The 20,183-nt window shown below is 44.2% G+C and overlaps 2 pseudogenes; one reads left to right on the top strand and one right to left on the bottom strand.

Moving 5' to 3' along the window:
* Positions 1-530: 530 nt before the first annotated feature.
* LOC122445215 lies at positions 531-1,017 on the bottom strand (annotated as a pseudogene).
* Positions 1,018-7,312: 6,295 nt separating this feature from the next.
* On the top strand, positions 7,313-8,768 carry LOC122444745 (annotated as a pseudogene).
* Positions 8,769-20,183: the final 11,415 nt, after the last annotated feature.

The following is a 20,183-nucleotide window of genomic DNA, read 5'->3' as shown; positions in this document are numbered from 1 at the left end:
CCTGTGATTTGTTTATATAACAGTGTGTTGAATTTTCCTGGTCCGCTAATGACAGGTGTTTGTTTTGGGGGAGAAGTAAAGGAATTGGTGGTTTACTAAGATTCTTAGTTCTGGAACACCCTCTTCTATAGATAAGTGGAGTGAGATTTCTTTAATAGATTGTGCTGTTGTGAGGGAGAGGTTGGTGTGTCTTCTGATTCTGTGATTTTCTTTTGTTTCTGTAGGCTCCTCCTGTCCACCATTTTCTTTCATTTACTAGTTTCCAAGTAATGCCCCCCACTTTTAAGCTGGCTTCCTTTCCCCAGGAGGGGAGCCTTTCAAAGACTATTACTTTTGGTCCTGTGCCTTTTTGAGTCTCTCCTAGATTCCTCTAGGCATTAGCTACCCTGGCCTGCCAGCTGGCAGGCCTATTCTCAGTTTTTCTCTCTCCCTCCTCCCTCCATTCTTTCTTTCTCTCTCTCTCTCCCACCCCCTTCCTTTTTGCATGTCTGCCTGCAGGTTTCTTCAACACTAAACAATCTCTTCCAACTTTACTGAGATGGCCTACCACATCCATGGCCAAACATACCTTTTAATTGGAATTCGGTTGCTGACTCAGCCTGGCCACGGGGCTCCTGTAGGCACCAGAGGGCACAGTACTTGGTCTGTAGGCACCTCTGTCAGCTTCCCCTCATGTGAATCGTGCAGGTTTTCTCCCTCCAGACCTTTGGGCTACGGCCAGTCTCAGGACAGCTGCAGTGCAGGGTGGTAGGCACGTCTCAGGGGGAAGATTGAGGTAATCATAGAAATACCTTATACCTTGCTGGTAAGGTACCAGTAGACTTGTCTCCAGGTTAACTGTCCCTTCCTGTAGGCTGGTGATGTGAGACTGCAAGGTCTTCATCACAAGAAGACTAGACACATTCTTTTCTGCCAACCTGGGGTGTTTAGGCCTGTGGACATCCTACTTGGCACCACCAAACCCCCCCTAAAAAGGAGTTCATAGATGGCAAGCAGGTCTTTCTTGGGCATGAACATTGGAGCTGGAGAATCATTCTCAGCATTCTTCCGCTCAAGATGAGACCCTGTCTTTTCTTTTCTTTTTTTTTTTTAATTTATTTTTTTTTTTAATTTTTTATTAGTTGGAGGCTAATTACTTCACAACATTTCAGTGGGTTTTGTCATACATTGATATGAATCAGCCATAGATTTACACGTATTCCCCATCCCGATTCCCCCTCCCACCTCCCTCTCCACCCGCTTCCTCTGTGTCTTCCCAGTGCACCAGGCCCGAGCACTTGTCTCATGCATCCCACCTGGAGACCCTGTCTTTTCAAAGTGGTGACTTTTATCCATGTTCCCCTGACCCCATCCTTCTTCCCTTCAGTCTTCACCTGATTTTCTGCTCTGAAGTGAGCTCTGGAGCCAGCTTTGCTGATATCATATGTCTAATTACCTTTTTACATGTAAATTAAAGTTTGTGTAATCTCTGCCTTGTAGTCACAATGTAGATATAGATTTTATGTGATTTGAGTTGCTCTCCTTGCTAATTTGTATGGGTTTTAGTGGTTGTGTGAAGAGATCTGGATGTAAGAATCTATCATTATCCCATGTGAACTCTGTAGAATCATTTTTTAAATCCTGATTTTATTTATTTTGGAAGCATTCCTCAGTTTTCCAGTGATTCTCAATTAACTACTCGTATTTAAGAGCATGGCACAAAAAGGATATGAGGAGCCCTGAGTGAATGTTGAGTTGGGGATGGGCTTTGCTTTGGGGTGACTGTGTGGGAGCTTGCTGTTATGCTGGGGGCCTCTAATGCCATAATGTGCAATTCTATTTTCTGGGCCACTCATTTCTCTAGGGAAGGAAATTCTATTCTCCTCCCTGCAGGTTGGAAGTTTGTTTTGACCAGAGGGGAAATGGGGGAAGGGCAGAATGGAGGGGTTATTTAAAGTCTACATAGACTTTTAACTAGCCACCCTGTTTTCAACCCTACTTGCCCTCTGCTGTCCTACTCTACTTGATTCCTCTCTGACATTCTGTAGGGCGTCACAGCTCTTTTCGGTATTTTTTCTCCGTTTTTTCCAATATTTTTTCCAATATTCAAATCTGCAGCTTCCTTTATTCTGGACTTTAGTTGTCACTCCTTTTTCTGCTTCCTGTCTTCCAGAATTTTGTCAAAATCTCTTATGGGCTGATGGACCTTCTTTCTCATTCTCTTGTAGCTGTAGGTTTATCCATTAAAAAAAGTCCTTCACTTTAATTTTAGAAAGGATGTGGGAGGGAACGGAAATAAACAGAGATGTTTAATCTGCTAATTTTAATTAGAAATCTCTTCTGTTAAAGTTTTAAATGTTTAAAAGAAAAGGAGCCCCCTTGGTAAAGGAAAGAAGATGGTTGGTCTATGGTTATAAGAACCACCAGGAGGTAGATGTGATCCTGACCATTACTCCTGGCCCAGATGCAGCCTGATGTGATTGGGTCTTAGGACTGAAGGAACATCTGCCTGTGGTTCAAAGCAGGGCTTCTGGGTAAGGCTGCAACCGAAGATCCTGCCCCTACCCCAGAGCTGAAGTGTCACATCCTACATAATGTAATGTTGAAAATGTAGTTATGTGCTATATGGAACATCTTTCCCTGTCTTTACATGTTTGTGTGCCATGTGATACCACACATGGTGGTATCCATTCATTTGTTGATGGACCCTAAGTTTGCTTCCATATCTTGGCTACTGTAAATAATGGTGCTGTGAACATTGGGGTGCATGTATCTTTTCAGATTAGAGTTTTCACCTTTTCAGGATATATGGCCAGGAGTGGGATTGCTGGATCATATGGTAGCTCTATTTTTAGTTTTGTAGGGAATCTCCATACTGTTTTCCATAATGGCTTCCTCAATTTACATTCCCACCCACAGTGTAAGAGTGTTCCCTTTTCTTCACGTATGTTTTAGCATTTATTATTTATAGACTTTTTAATGATGGCCATTCTGACTGGAGTGAGGTATTACCTCATTGTGGTTTTTATTTGCATTTCTCTAACAATTAGTGATGTTGAGCATCACTAATTTCATGTGTCTGTTGGTCATATGTTTGTCTTCTTTGGAGAGATGTCTATTTAGGTCTTCTGTCCATTTTTTAAGTGAGCTTTTTTTTTTATATTAAGTTGTATGAGCTGTTTGTATGTTTTGAATGTTAACCCCTTGTCAGTTTCGTCATTTGGAAATATTCTATTTCATTCTGTAGGCCTTTTTTTTCCATTTTATTGATGGTTTCCTTTGCTGTGCAAAAGTTTTTAAGTTTGATAAGGTATCACTTGTTTATTTTTGCCTTTATTTCTTTTGCCTTGGAAACCAATCAAGAAAATATTGGTATGATTTATGTCAGTGAATGTTCAGCCTATGTTCTCTTCTAGTTTTATGGTGTCATATATTATATTTATGTCTTTAAACACTTTGAATTTATTTTTGTAGACAGTGTGAGGGTGTGTTTTAACTTCATTGACTTACATGTAGCTGTCTAGCTTTCCCAACAGCCCTTGCTGACTGTCTTTTCTCCATTGTACATAATTACCTCCTTTGTTGAAGATTAATTGACCCTACATATGTAGGTTTATTTCTGGGCTCGCTATTCTGTTCCATTGATCCGTATGTCTATTTTTGTGTCAATATCCTGCTCTTTTAATTGCTATAGTTTTGTAATATGTCCTCAGTCTGGGATAATTAGGCCTTCAGCTTTGTTCTTTTTCTTCAGGATTCCTTTTGACACTGGGTCTTTTGTGGTTCCACATAAATTTTATTTTTTAAAATTTATTTTTTTATTTACTTGGCTGCACTGCGTCTTAGTTGCTGCATATGGGATCTAGTTCCCTGACCAGGGATAAAACCTGGGCCCCCTGCATCAGGAGCTCAGAGTCTTAACCATTGGACTGCCAAGGAAGTCCCCCACATAAATTTAAAAATTTTTTGTTTTAGTTCTGTGGAAAATGTTATGGGTATTATGATAGGGATCTCATTAAACCTGTAGATTGCTTTGGATAGTATGGCCATTTTAACAATGTCAACAGATGATTAGTTTAAGAAGATGTGGTGTGTATATATATATAATGTAATATTACTCAACCATAAAAAGAATAAGGACTTCCCTGGGGTGCAGTAGATAAGAATCCACCTGCCAGTGCAAGGGACATGGGTTCCATCCCTGGTCCAGGGAGATTCCACAGGCCTTGGAGCAACTAAGCCCTGTGCCACAGCTACTGAACCCATACTCTAGTGCCTGCAAGCTGCAACTACTGAAACCTACACACTCGCCCTTGAGTCATAGCTAATGAGCCACCTCGTGCCACAACTACTGAAGCCTCTGCGCGTAGAGCCTGTGCTCCACAACAAGAGAAGCCACAGCAATGAGAAGCCCACACACTGAAACTAAAGAGTAGCCCCTGCTCTCCACAATTAGAGAAAGCCTTCATGCAGCAACAAAGACTCAGTGCAGCCAAAAATAAATAAATTTTAAAAAGAATGAACAATTGCCATCTGCAGCAACATGGATGGACCTAGAGAATTTCATACTAAGTGAAGAAAGTCAGACAAAGACAAATATTATATGATATCTAAAAATAATATAGATGAATTGATATACAAAACAGAAACAGACTCACAGACATAGAAAACAAACTTATGGTTACCAAATGGGAAAGGGAAGGAGAGAAGGATAAATTAGGAGCATGGGATTAACAGATGTAAACTACTTTACATAAAATAGACAAGCGACAAGTATTTTCTATATAGCACAGGGAACTGTAGTCAATATCCTATAATAATGTATAATGGGATATCATCTGGAAAAAATCTGAATCACTTTTCTATACATCTGAAACTAACACAATATTAGTAAGTCAACTATATTTCAATTTTTTAAAAAATGTTGACTGTTTAAAAAAATATATTTAACACTATAACATTAGATGAGATTGCCAAAGGAGTTCTATAGAAAAAGAAGTGAAAGAGTGCCCTAGAGTGCTCCAAAGTAAAGATGTACAAGTTGAAGAACCAGGAGGCTGAGAATGAGTAGATAGTGAGGAAGAAGGAAAACTCAGAGATTGTGGTGTGTTATTAGAGAGTGTTTCCAGGAGGAAAAGGCAATGAACTCCAGGAGGAAGAGGCAATGATTTTACAACACGGAAGTCACTGGTGATATTGTTCCAAGACCTTTGAAAAGACCAAAGCCTGACTGAAGTGGACTCAACAGAGAACTGGAGACAATGAGTACAAGGATACTTTCAAGTGGCTTTTTTTTTTCCTTAAGGAAGGGGAGCAGAGAAATGGGATGGTAGCCAGAAGGGAAGGAAGGGCCAAAAGTTTTTCTTCAAAAATAAGAGAAATAATAGTACGATTGTATCTTTATGGGAAAGAGTAGAGAGGGAAAATCTGATGTTGTGAGAGAGAAAGAGGTAGATTTACTGGGGAGATGTTCTTGAGGTGAGGGATTGGCTTTACTCAGGACTACGGAAGGTTTATTCATAGTCAAGGAGGTAAGACAGAATATGCCAGCTTAGATGCAGTAGGTGGAAGTTCAGGACAGTTCATTTCTGACACATTTCATTTCCTCAGTAAAACAGGAAGCAAGGTTGCAAGTAAAGAGTGAAGATAGAGAAGGTGTTGGAGGTCTGAGGGGAAAACAGGTGAAGAAATCGTCATTCAAACCTATAGGAGAGTGAAAGGATTATAGGATGTATCAGATGATTGTCTGGCTACAGACAGTTGAGATGTGCTTGAGGCTCGTGGTAATGAGTTTAAAGAGAAAACAGTCAGCAGTTTAATATCTTTTTCTCCAGTCAGGTTCAGGTGCATGAAGACAGGTGTGGAGGAGGTGTAGGGCTGGATTTAACTTGGTTTCTCATTTTTCTAATTGAGTATCATGAAGTGAAAGAGGGGCAGGGGAATTAGATTGTGATAAGAGAGCAACTGTGAAAATTGGCTGAGGAAATTAAATTTGTCAAGGAGGGAAGAGGGGACATCTGGGGAAAGAGGGACTGAGAAAAATGGACTTCAGGTCCTTGTGAGGGCAAGTATTACTGGAGTCTGGTTAGTAAAGGAATGAGCTAGAAATATGGAAGAGGGGGGCAGGAATTCGGATGCACAACCAAGATTGTTGGCTTTAATTACTGGTAAGTGCATATCTATAGATTTATTGTGAAGTATGTGGTAGAGGCAAGGTGGAGGACAAAATCAGGTACTGAGAATTTGGGGGGGGGTGGTGGTGTGGTAGAGGGATGCTCACTAACGCCTCTTGCTCAGAATCCCAGGAGTGTGTTGTGTTGTGTGTGTGTGGTTTTCTTAATCATTATAGTAAAAATAGAAAGTGCTTTAAATATGTAGAGCCCACAACTTTCCTATAGCAAAAGAACAGTCACTCTTTGGCAAGAACTACCAGAGTTTGAAATATTGGTTGGCTTTCTTTGTCCAAGTTCCTAGACGGCTGTTGAAAATGTGGGTCTGAATTATGGGAGTAGAGTTGGAGAGCTGGGAAGTAGCTTAATAAAAGTGAAGATCGAAGCAATGTGAACGACAAGACTGGAATGTGTACACCAAGAAGGGAGCCCAAGAGTGGACTCTGGGGAGAACCTATATTTACAGGGCTGTGTTGTGCTTAGTCACTTAGTCTTGTCTGACTATTTGCGACCCCATGGATTGTAGCCCACCAGGCTCCTCTGTCCATGGGGATTCTCTTGGCAAGAATACTGGAGTGGGTTGCCATGCCCACCTCCAGGGGATCTTGCCAATCCAGGGATCGAACCCAGTTCTCCCGCATTGCAGGCGGATTCTTTACCGTCTGATCCACCAGAGGTCAAGACGAACCAAAAGAGCTACATAGGACTTTGCATGACTGGGTTATCGACGTGATTGGATTATCCGCGTGAGACGTCATCGGCGTGATTGGGTTATCAACATGACTGGGTCATCCGGTAATGACATTATCCGCGTGATTGGGCTATCATACCATATATTGCTGACAGCCAGCACGTCGGGCACAGAAGGTGCTGCCTTCAGCTTGGAGTAGCTTGTTTCAACCAGGCTTGCTGGAGAGTTTCAATTCCGATTTAGGAGGCTGCGCTGGTGCAGACGCGGCAGGGGAGGCTTCCGAGGCTGACCACTGACCCAGCGCTGCCTCCAGATAGCTTTTCTCAGGATCGACGGCACCTCGCCAGGCCTTGGGGTCCTTGATTGAGACCAGAGACCTGATCCCTCGAGGGTGGCTTCCCAGAGACCAGAGGACGCAGACCCCGGGGGAAGCGAAAAGAACGAGGTTCCAACTTGACCCTGACCATCGCCCATGGGGGCCCTTGGCCCCAGCGGTCAGGATGTCACTGGGTATGTCGTCCGAGTTCCCAAAAATACCACCAAAAAATTTAATATCATGGCTTTCAATGCAGCTGATAAAGTCAACCTCGTTACTTGGAATCAGGCCCAGCTGGAACATGACCTGAGCAACAAGAAAATTTACCAAGAGGAGGAGATACCCAAGTCGGGAGCTGGCAGGGGGTTCGGCTGCAAGCTCGGGGAAGAGGCGCCAAGAAAGAAATAGGGCATTGTCCCCAAGGAGTCCCAGCCGGAGGACCAGCCCTGGCTGCTTCAGGTGGACGGCGAATTGGGCCGGAAGTTCAAGGGCATAAAGAGGGGAGGTGTGATAGAGCACACATCCTATTACATCTTCACCCAGTGCCCTGATGGTGCCTTTGAGGCCTTCCCTGTGCATAACTGGTACAACTTCATGCCGCTGGCCAAAGGCCGCATGCTCAACTGGGAGAGGAGAAACCCAGTCCCGGACCATCTATGCATCAAGCAGCTGCAGCGGCCGAAGGACCACGAGGAGGATGACAAGGAGAAAGAGAAGCCAGGCTGCAAGAAAGCCACTGAGCTGGGCATCCACGACCTGGAGGACGACTTGGAGTTGTCCTTCAACGACAGCAAGGCCAGCAGAGAGGAGGGCGGCTGGGGCCCCAAGGCCAAGAAGGTGCCACCCAGCAAGGGAGGCCAGAAGAAGAAGAAGAAGAAGAAGAAGGGATCAGTTGATGAGGCATTTGAGGTCAACAATATTGGTGACTTCAAAGGCCAGGAGGTGGAATACATGTCCTCCAGCCGCAGCAACTCCCAGGAGGAACTGGAGGGCAAGCCCAAGGTCACCCAGCAGGGTGAGAGCCCCAAGGGCATGGACAAGCAGAGTGTGAGCTGTGCTGAGCACCAGAAGGAGAAGCTGCCCCAGGAGGACAAGAAGGCGCCCATGCTGCAGGAGAAGAAGCAGAGGAAACAGCAGTGAGGAGAGTGACATCAACAGGGAAACCTCCTTGATGCGCTTTATGGTGAAGAAGACGCCCCCCAAGAGGGAGCAGAAACAGGAGGCAACAGCTGGCTGGGCACATCCAGCACCAAGGCTGGCAGCACTTCCTCCACCCTTCGGGCAGCTGCCAGCAAGCTGGAGCAGGGGAAGCAGACCATCAAAATGCCGGTGGCCAAAGGACTGCGACTGGACACCGGGCCCCAGGGCCTGTCAGGGAAGTCAACCCCCAGCAGCGGTGACGTGCAACTGACCAAGGATGCTGGGCCCTGCTACCTGAGGCGGAAGCCCGTGACCCCCAAGGACCAGCTGAGAAATTTCCAGACCAAGAAGACAGGGCTGTGCGGTGAGCAGTCGCCTGCTGGCTCAGATGCTCAAGTTCATGAATCCCGAGTGCAAGGTGGTCAATGATAAGATGCCTTGCTCCCTCGGAATTCATGCTCCCCGCAAATAAACATACTCTATTTTTAATAATAATGATAATAATCTAATGAGAAGAATGGGAAGAAATGTAGGAGAAGGGTCCAGAAGACACAGGGAAGAGGACTTTTCAGAGTAAGGGAGTAAGGGCCCAAGGCACAGCACAGTCAGGTCACAGCACAGTCAGGCTGAGAACTGAAGGTTGTGCAAAACTGGTTGCCAAAACAGTGGCTGGAGTCAGAGTTGTGGCCAAGAAGATCTGGGCACAAGAAGGCTCCTGTATCTCTCCAACCTGTTCCTGCCTTCCATCAGGTCCATATCCTTCCACAGAGCCCCATTAAGAAAGTGGTCAGCTACAATCTCTGCAAGAACATAATACGAGAGTGTTAGTAGAACAAACTATGGTCCCTACTGGTGCAGCTGGTCCCAAAGCTGAAATTACTATTATCATCTCCTTCTGCATCACCATCATAGATTTCCCTCTTTGTCAGCCATCACTTTGATTGGTGTGAGTTGGTGACTGGGGAGACCTAGTCCTTCTTCCCAAAGGACCTGAACCTTAGCTACCTTGCTTTTGTTGGGCAGTGATTGCAGTCATTGACTGCTCACCATTGTCCTGGGCATCGATCCCCTGTTTCAGTCGTGGTCCTTCCTGCCCCTGTCATATAGTTACCCTAGCTCTTCATGGCAATGAGAGTCGATTATCACGCCCTGCCTGCCTGTAATCTGTCCTTATTGGCTCACCAGCATGGGATTCCCAAGGATCCAGGTAGCAGGTGTAGTTTCAGACCCTATGGTACTGCTTGTCTGAAGTTTTCTCCCACTTCCCCCACTACAAGAGCCAGGTCTTCTGATATAACAGAGCATAAGGCTGTATCTCGGAGAAGGCAATGGCACCCCACTCCAGTACTCTTGCCTGGAAAATCCAATGGAGGAGGAGCCTGGTAGGCTGCAGTCCATGGGGTCACTAAGAGTCGGACACAACTGAGTGACTTCACTTTCACTTTTCACTTTCATGCATTGGAGAAGGAAATGGCAACCCACTCCAGTGTTCTTGCCTGGAGAATCCCAGGGGTCGGGGAGCCTGATAGGCTGACGTCTATGGGGTCGCACAGAGTCGGACACGACTGAAGTGACTTAGCAGCAGCAGCAGCAGCAAGGCTGTATCTACCAGAATCAGAAAGTCTGAAAAGAGGCCACTCGGTGTGATGGTGGGAGGGGTCAATGCCACTGCCGTCTCTTGGCTCCTAGATGTGTGTCGAACAGCTATAGGGAAACAACTCTGTGTCATCCACTGGCCAGTGCCTTTACCTCATCTTAGAGGATGCACCTCAAATCCACAGGGTTTTTTTTCCTAAAGCCTATGTCTTAAATGAGACTTTAACAGGCCATTCCAGTGTTCTCTTCCACTGTTGCTTTCCAGATACTAAAAACATAGTAAGGTCAATAGATCCTGTGAGGGCTTCCCTGGTGGCTCAGTGGTAAAGAATCCGCCTGCCAATGCAAGAGACACGGGTTCGATTCCTGATCCCAGAAGATACCACATGCCTTGAAGCAACTAAGCCTATCTCTCTCTTTCTCTTTAGTCGCTAAGTCGTGTCTGACTCTTGCGACCCCATGGACTGTAGCCTACCAGGCTTCTCTGTCCATGGGATTTTCCAGGCAAGAATATTAGGGTGGGTTGCCATTTCCTCCTCCAGAGGATCTTCCCGACCCAGGGATCCAACCTGAGTCTCCTGTGTCTCCTGCATCGTCAAGTGGGTTCTTTACTGCTGTGCCATCTGGGTATACTCCTACTATCAGATTAATCTGAGGGTAGAGACAGGGTGTAGGTCTTACCATCTACCCTTGCCTTTTTAAATTTTATTATTTATTTATTTATTTTTGGCTGCCTTGGGTCTTTGTTTCTGCTGGGCTTTCTCTAGCTGTGGCGAGTAGGGACTACTCTCTAGTTGTGGTGCTTCTCTCTGTGATGGCTTCTCTTGTTACGGAGCATGGGCTCTAGGCACATGGGCTTCAGTAGTTGTGGCTTCCAGGCTCTAGAGCACAGCTCAATAGTTGTGGTGCCCAGGCTTAATTGCCCTGCTGTATGTAGGATATTCTGGGACCAAAGAGCAAACCTGTGTTCCCTGCATTGCAAAGCAGAGTCCTAACCACTGGACTACCAGGGAAGTCCATCTGCCCTTGTCTGGAATCTCCTGGAGACCCTGCTGCCCCTGCTCACCTCCAAAAGCCTCCAGGCCTTCTTGCATTCCTCCACCCTTGTTTCCTTCCCTGCAGCGGGAGGGGTGGCAATTGATTAATGTAGAGGTTTACATAGCAGTCAATTTTATGAGCCATTTTAGTAGGTGGAGGGCTTCCCTGGTGGCTCAAATGGTAAAAAATCTGCCTGCAATGCAGGAGACCTGGGTTCAATCCCTGGGTTAGGAAGATGCTCTGAAGATGGGAAAGGCTACCCATTCCAGTATCCTTGCCTGGAGAATCCCATGGACAGAGGAGCCTGGCGGGCTACAGTCCATGGCGTGGCAAAGAGTCGGACATGACTGAGCAACTTTCACTTTCACTTCACTTTAGTAGGCGGAATAGCTCCAGGAATTTTTGCGGCCCATCTCCACCGAGGATCTCACAATGCTTCCACTCTGTTCTCACAATTTCTCCATGAAGGTAGAAGAGGATAAGCAAACATCCCCCCATTTTACCCCAGGAGAAATCGAGGAGGAAAAGTGGCTTTCCTAATGTTAGGACTGAATGTTTGCATCCCCTTCTTAAACTCATATATTAAAGTTGTAACTCTTGGTGTGTTAACATTTTGAGGTGGGATCTTTGGGAAACTGTTAGTCATGAGGGTGGAGCCCTAATTAGTGGGATTGATGCCCTTATAGGATGAGACACAGAGATGATCCCTCTCTCTGCCATGAGGGGATACAGAGGTGGCCATCTGCAAAAGGGGGCCTTCACCAAGGGCCCCACCATGTTAGTACTGAGCTTGGACTTAAACCCTCCAGAGCTGTGAGATATTAATGTTAGTTGTTTAAGCCACCCAGTCTATGGTATTTTTCTTATAGCAGCCCAGTCAGACTAAGATACCCAGGGTCACTCCGTAATTTGGTAGCAGAGCTTTCTGCCTCAGTACATGACTACTCAGACAATTGCTACAACCCCACAAGGGGAATGTATCAGTCAGGGTCCAATCAGGAGATGGAACCCGTACAGAAAGTTGAACAGGGAAAGTTTAATACAAAGAATAATTAACTGTAACAGAGGATTGGGATAAAGAAAGGCTGGCTTACTTGGTGGAGAAAACTCAGATGCGTACAGGAGTAGTGGTTTAGGGAGCCGTCACTACCCCTAGAGCTGAGATAGACACAAAGGAGGAGCTAATCTTCTTTGTAAGAGGGACTCCCTCTGAGGCTGAGCTCCAGACCGCACTGAAGAAGGGGCAGCCAGGACTCACTGGATGGTGAGGTCTGCTGAGGCCCTGAGCCAGAAGGGCTCACTGAGGAACAGTTCCCTAGGGGCTACAGGGAGCTTCCACAGAGAGGTGCCGGTGCTGCTGGCTGCAGGGTGCTACAAAAACCATGTGTGTAGGGACTTCCCTGGTTGTCCAATGGTTAGAGCGCCATACTTCCACTGCAGGAGACACAGATTTAATCTCTGATGGGGGAACCAAGATCCCACATGCCACTTGGCCACAAAACCCGAAAAGTATTTGTCAAACTGGCAGAATTCCAATAAAGTTCCCATGCCTTACTTAGATTATAACTGGCAGGTCACTAATCCCCATGAATCCCCCAAATTTATAAGACAGAACAAAAAAACCCATGCATGTAGCCACCAGGTGCTGCAGAAGTCTGCTGCTGCAGAAGACTGTCCAGGGGAACACAATGGAACCTGGAAGACTGGCCCCTTCCTCCTCCCATCTCTTTCCAGTCTCCTCCAGTCTCTCTCCAGTGTCCACTACCAAGAAAGCTTAGCATTTGGCCAGGTAGCAAAGGAGAAATATTTTAAGGTCCAGCTCAGTTATCACTGAGCTGTATATACACTTGGGGCTGAAAGACAATAACCTGATAACTGGCAGATGGAACAGAGAACCTGGAGTCCTCTGACTAAGAGTATTTTAATTCCATTTGGTAGCTCTTGGCTTCAGACTGAACTTCCAGAGAGGAAAATCTCCAGGGTCAGGAAGGAGGAAAAGAGATCCAGGAATTCCTGAAGACAGATCAGCAAGGGGAAACGCTACATGCCAAGAGGAAATGCTGTTGGGAAAGGGAGGAACCCATAATAAATGTTTCTGGGTACTACTCAAAATTTTGCAAGTATATCAACCCAAGTGACCACCCCCAGATCAAGAAATAACGTTTCCAGTACCCCAGAAAGCTCTCTGGTTCCAGTCCCAGTCAACATAGAAATTCTGCTATTCTGACTTCTATTATGATAGATTGGTTTTCCTGTTTTTTAATTTCACTTATATGGAGTTATGCAGCACTTGCTCTTTGGTGTCTGCTTTCTTTCTCATTGTCTTTGTGAAATTCATCTATGTTGTGAAAGTGAAGTGAAAGTGAAAGTGGTTCAGTCGTGTCTGACTCTTTATGACCCCATAGACTATATAGTACATGGAATTCTCCAGGCCAGAATACTGGAGTGGGTAACCTTTCCCTTCTCCAGTGGATCTTCCCAACAGGGATCAAACCCAGGTCTCCCACATTGCAGGCAGATTCTTTACCAGCTGAGCCACAAGGGAAACTCATCTACGTTGTGGTGAGTAGTAAAACCAGAAAAATATTTAAGCCAGAAAAGAAACAGAAAATTCAGCCATGATGCTTATGAGACTGTTTCCTATGGAAACAGTAATTAAACAAAATTGTCTAATTACAAGCCTATTTACATACCTGCTCTCCATGATATGCAGACTTGTGAATATCTTTCTAGATCATCAGGCAATCATCACTTTATTGGTTGTGCTATGCTCCATTTTGCTGGCCCAGCAAGCCTGGGTATATAGATAAGCCTCTGAACTGAGAGATACCATTCAGTGGGTAAGGCAGGGCAGGGCAGGGTCTGGAACTGGCAAAGTGAGCATGGAAAGGAGTACCTCAGGGAGCAAATTTGGATAGGACTGTGGACCCCAGCCCACTTTACTCTAGCTAAGTTCTATCCAGATTCACTCCCTGAGGTACTCCTTTCCATGCTCACTTTGCCAGTTCCAGACTCTGAACTCAGCAGTGACACAGATGGTGTTAGGCCCTGTTTTAGCAAAGAATCTGCTAAGTCAGTGTACTGAGAATATTGCTATCCTTGATATTTGATCACTATGGCCTGCCTTTATCAAGAATCCTTTGACTTCTAGGACTTCTCTGGTAGTCTGGTCCAGCGGCTAAGACCCCGCTCCCAATGCAGGGGGCCCAGGTTTGTTCCCTGGCCAGGAAACTATATCCCACATGCCGAAACTAAAGATCCTTTTTGCCACAACTAAGACCCAGTGCAGCTATTTAAAAAAAAAGAAAAATGAAGTCTTCTACATCTGATATTTAATCAGATTATTCTTAGTGATTTTTTATCCACTGACTTCCTTACTGTGCTCACTGACTAGCAATCCCCAACTATCTTTGCGGTATTTGGAGTCTGAGTACTTCCTGAAATTATGTGCAAAATTGTGTATAATTTTGTGTTATGAATATTTCTTTTACCAGGGAAGAATATCTATACAACTCATTACATTCTCCAAAAGTACTAGTAAGTACCTTTAAAAAATATTATAAACCTCACTATACTTACTTTCTTGTAGAATACGTCTATCTTCATGGATTCAAGTTGATAGTTCCAAAATATATGCATCATATGCAAATTCTCTTCTATTTCTATATCTGCCACATTAAGATTCAAACTTCACTCCCCTAAATCCTTTATCTCTATAGTCCCAACACCTATCTGAGTTTGGTTTCTAAAGAGGAAGATATTTTTCCTCCTTGGAATAAAATTTTGAAAATTTTCTCTGTCCTTTGTAGCAGTTCTGCAATTAAATGCCAGAAGTGTTTCTCTGAAAATGCTGTTTAGTCAAATTGTTTTCTAGTCTCATTTTGGAGCATCTTCACTTCGTGCTGAAATTTCTATGAGAGCCTCTTAACTCTCTTAAATGCTAACTTTTTTTTATTTTTTCAGAGTTAGACCATCCTTTATGGCACTGGTATCTCTTATCTCAACACCATATCATTTATTGAAGTATCTGTGACTCAGAGGTGAGCAGGTAACAGGTCCTCAGAAAGTTCACTTTAGTGCCACAAGCTGCCAGATTGGGATAGGGTGGGAGGGTTGGGACTAATAAGCCAATCCTTTTTCTCCTGCCCCTGGGGCTGCACTGGGGCTCAGCAGGTGATGCAGGGAACTTCGGTGGCAAGAAGGAAGTGTGTTGGAAGGACACTGGCAAATTTCATGAGGCCTGAGGATTAAAAGTGTAGGAGACCTCAGGAGAGTTTGGGAACCAAGTTTCTCTCTCTTGTTTTTGTGCATGTGCACTCTCTCTCTATCTGGCTACACGAGGGTTCTCTTATTTGCTTCTCTCTGTCTGTGTCCCCAACTCCCTCGCTTCTCTCCACTTTCTACTTGACCACATGCCCAATAAAATTTGGCTATTTCAGCCTCAGTCTCTGAGGCCTCCAGGTGAAGGGCCAGTGGAGTCTTGAGAGAGGGGAACCAGTTGGTAATATCCGCTCCCCATGCTTTGGATCCTCAGGGATCCAGGTCACCAAGGTGAGGGGGAATTTGGTACAGTCATGGCCTCTGGGGTTGTGGGGAGGAGGGATCTCTAAGAAGGATGGTCAGGAGAAGTGATGGGTGATTTTAGTGCCCAGGAAAAGGGGAGCAGGTGAGGTCTGGCATTGAGAAAATCCTCCTCCAGAGTTCCCCATCCAGAACACCCTCTGCAGTTGGCTGTGATCTAATGAGAGTCTGGGCCTCATTGGCTCTGGAATGGGATGGCAGTGGCTGTAAGAAAGAACTAGCAGCTGCATCTCTTGCTGACAGGAACTGGGTTGGCGGGACATTAGAAAACCTGCTGATGTTCCATATACCAAGGAAGGAGTATTACGCAAAAGGATAGGAAAGCCCCACGGGAACTAAACAGAATGAGGGACAGAGGTTTTGGAGCCCTAAGGACCAGGATTGAATTCTCAATTCTGTCATTTCTTAGGCAATGTGAACATTGAGTGAGGACTTTAGTCCCTGTCATACCAGTTTCCTCTTCCATAAATTGAGATAATACCACTTATCCTAAAGTGTTAGTCACTCAATCATGTCTGACTCTTTGCGATCCCACGGATTGTAGTAACCAGGCTAGAATACTGGAGTGGGTTGCCGTTTCCTCCTCTAGGGGATCTTCCCAACCCAGGATAGAATCTGGGTTTCCCGTATTGCCAGCAGATTCTTTACCATCTGAGCCACCAGGGAAGGGTGTATACTAAAATTAGAGATTAGGATTGCATGGATCATGGTGTTTTAGGAACTACACTCTAAAAACCAGGAGAGAGAAGGTGGATGGGTCTCTGAGAAGTTGGTGTGGGTCTCTCTGATTGCAAGGAAGATGTTTTGACAGTGCAGGCTTATTACGCGAGGTCTAGGGGCCTTTTAGGGCTTCCCTGGTGGCTCAGATGGTAAAGAATACTCCTGCAATGTGGGAGATGTAGGTTTGATTCCTGGGTTGGGAAGATCCTCTGGAGAAGGAAATGGCTATCCACTCCAGTACTCTGGCCTGGAGAATTCCTGACAGAGGAGGCTGTCAGGCTATGGACACGACTGAATGACTTTCACTTTCATGGGCCTTTTAAGGACCTTACCATGATGTTTGAGACCTCAAATTAAATGACTGGCTCAAAACACAAAACAAAAACTCCACAACTGAAATTGACAAAGATTAAGTCAACTGCAACTCAACTAACTCATAAATGATGCTGTAAATTATTCTTAAATACAAACTTTACCAGAGTTACACAGGCCATAGTATGTCAGCATCATAGTGTATGGCTTTGTATTTTGGCTTCCCCACTTAATATGTGTGATTTTGAACAAGTCGCTGAATCTTTCTGTGCCTGTTCCTTATCTACAAAATGGGAATAATAATGGTGCCTACTTCAGAGAAAGAAAGAAATTGAAGTCGCTCAGTTGTGTCTGACTCTTTGTGACCCCATGGACTACTACCAGGCTCTTCCATCCATGGGATTTTCCAGGCAAGAGTACTGGAGTGGTTGCCATTTCCTTCTCCAGGGGATCTTACCAACCCAGGGATTGAACCCGGGTCTCTGACATTGCACGAAGATGCTTTACTGTCTGAGCCACCAGGAAAGTGGCCTACTTCAGAGGGTGGCTGTAAATTACTTACAGTGTGCCTGGTACATATCAGGTCTGGCTATTAGTATTTTTGCTGTAGGATGAGGGTGCATTTTTAAATGCTTGCTGTAATTAAGGTAGGGCGTCCAACGTGTGGGACTGAGCCTCAAAAAGTTCTTAAAACAGCCCTGATCATGTGTGAGTGACTATATTTTTTACAAAAATTGGGTGTAACCTAGCTTGTAAACCACAAATATGTCATTGTATCTTCATAAAGATTAATGGTTCTCTGTAGGGCACTACTGCTCCCTAAAGTATTTTGGAAATTTGTATTTTTTGGTTATGACAAATAGGGTTTAAAGCTGGCATTTTGTTGGGCTGGCAAAAGATTTGTGTCCCTCAGGACTTTTAAATAGAAGTAAAAAACTTGTTTATAATGATCCATTTCTACAATCTAACTGAACCTAGAATTATGTAGGTGGAAACCTGCTTAAATTATTTGAGCTCAGAAATAATTTCATTTTATAAATGAACACAAAGTGTTTGCTTGTTTTGGGGGGGTTTATTGGCAAGGTTTAGTTAAATATCAAATTTCCTGGGAAGCAACAACTGTAAATATCAAGGAAAGATTGTACTGTATTTTATGTAATACTTTACTAAAGAGTTCACCATTTTAAGACATCACTGGTGGCAATCCTCTTGTATTACTGGAATCACTAACTCTGTCTGCATTTTAACTGTCATTTTCATGGTGATTCTACATTTATATAGGAATATAGCGATGTGGTCTGTATGGCAAAATGTCAATTCTAAAGGAAAAGAGTCAACAACATTCAGTTGAATATAGAAGATTTGGTTTTATAGCGGCCCACAATGAACCCTTGCCAACATGCCAACCCTGCAGTTCTTTTCTAATAAACAGTGACCCCAGCAAGATAAAGTGAAGATTTTTACAAAGAAACGTATTTGTAAAATTGATAGCATAGACTTCCCTGGTGGCTCGGATGGTAAATAATCCATCTTCAATGCAGGAGACCCAGATTTGATCCCTGGATTGGGAAGATCCCCTGGAGAAGAGGATGGCTACCCACTCCAGTATTCTTGCCTGGAGAATTGCATGGACAGAGGAGCCTGGCTGGCTTCAGTCATGGGATTGCAAAGAGTCAGACACAACTGAGTAACACATACATACACACAAAGCTGATAGCATATCATACTTTTGAAATTTAAAGGAAAAGTGTGAAAACGAGAATTTTTAAATAATTTAAAGGCTTGCAGCCTGCAGGAGGGCATGGCAACCCACTCCAGGATTCTTACCTGGAGAATCCCCATGGACAGAAGAGCTTGGTGGGCTACAGTCCAAGGGGTCGCAAAGAGTCAGACACGACTGAGTGACTAAGCGCACAAAGGCTTGCAAAATAGGGTGAATAACATATTGTAGGAAAAAAACTCAAATTACCAGTGAATTATAGGTTGTATAAATGATGACAGGAAAAAAATCCAGCTGAAATGATATTTTTATTCCACTGAATTCTGATGATACTGTTCTAAGAAAAATCAAAGAGATGGTGAAAGCTGCTGAACATCAGCTGTGTAATGAGATCAGGCTAGACATTTTTATTTATGGTGGATGAGAGCCCCCTGGGGGATAAAAAAGCACTCTGCTCACATGGGTGAGGTTAAGGACTACAAAAAGCCGCCGTGGAAGTTTGTTTTCAAAATTACTGACAATTGACACAGAAGCGTTGAAACCCTTAAACCCTTCAACACTTAAGGGTTGAAACCCTTAAAAATGATTTCATAAAAACAATAATTCCCTTTTCTAATGCCATTGTATGTGCCACAGATTGAGCCTCAGCTATAATTTCTGGCAACGTAGGTTTGTAGGCCATTAAAAAAAATTAGCAACAGATGTTTAGCGCAATACAAAGAAAACTGTATTTTTATATTCATTCTGATTCCTTGCCATTTTTCATGATTTTCACTGTTACTCTGATACCGTCCCAAGGAGGCCACCTTTGAAGGCTAACTTCTCTAAGACCTCTTGTCTTCTCTTCCAATTGAGCCTCTATTCTTCACCACCTGATGAAATGAAAGAATCCCAGGCCACAGTGAAATAAATGAAGTCCAAAAGTCGTGTGTAAAATGTGGGACTCTGTTGTTGCCATGGTAATAAAAACTATTTTCTGGGAGGTGTCTATTATCCAAAAAGAAAAAAAAGGCACAAAGGTAATATATTGAAGCATGTTGTACACAACTATCCATATACCCAACTGAGTTCTGATTCAGGTATGTTCAACCTGTCCTCTCTTTCTCCCATGGCCTCCCCTGCCCCCCAGCCTGGCCTGCACTTTCAAAAGCCTGCAACAGAATTGCCTGATTGTCCTGCAAACTCGACCACACACATTCAGTCAAGCACCTTCCATGTAATCATGGAGACTCCACACATCCTATCTCTCCATCTGTTTTTTTTTAAACGTGTGTGTGTGTGTGTTTGTGTATGCTTGTGCACAGAGATAAAAATGATGACAATGGCTAGCTTTTAGAGCACGATGAACTATTAATATACATGTCCACTGAATTATCTTTTTTTGAAAATTTATTTTATTGAAGACTAGTTCATTTACAATGTTGAGTTAGCTTCTAGCGTATGGATATGGATACTAGGCATAATGCTCCTGCGTAGTCGTGTCTGACTCTTTGCGACCCCATGGACTGTAGCCTGCCAGGCTCCTCTGTCCACGAGATTTCCCAGGCAAGAATACTGGAGTGGGTTGCCATCTCCTCCTCCAGAGGATCTTCCCGACCCAGGGATCTTTCAGACTTAGGGATCAAACCCAGGTCTCCTGTGTCTCATGCACTGCAGGCAGATTTAGTGTATAGCAAAGTGATTAAGTTTTACATATATATATTATTTTTCATATTCTTTTCCATTATAGCTTATAACAGGGTGTTGAATATAATTCCCTGTGCTATGCAGTAGGACCTTGTTGTTTATCCATTCTATATATAATAGTTTGCATCTGCTAATCCCAAACTCCCAATCCATCCTTTCTCCACCTCCTCCTTCCTCCTTGGCAACAACAAGTCTGTTCTCTATGTCTGTCTGTTTCTGTTTCATAGATAAATT

Source organism: Cervus canadensis, chromosome 7 (genome assembly GCF_019320065.1).
Source record: "Cervus canadensis isolate Bull #8, Minnesota chromosome 7, ASM1932006v1, whole genome shotgun sequence".
NCBI classification, from domain to species: Eukaryota; Metazoa; Chordata; class Mammalia; order Artiodactyla; family Cervidae; genus Cervus; species Cervus canadensis.
The sequence above is the reverse complement of the archived record's forward strand: the minus strand, read 5'-3'. Positions and strand labels throughout refer to the sequence as shown.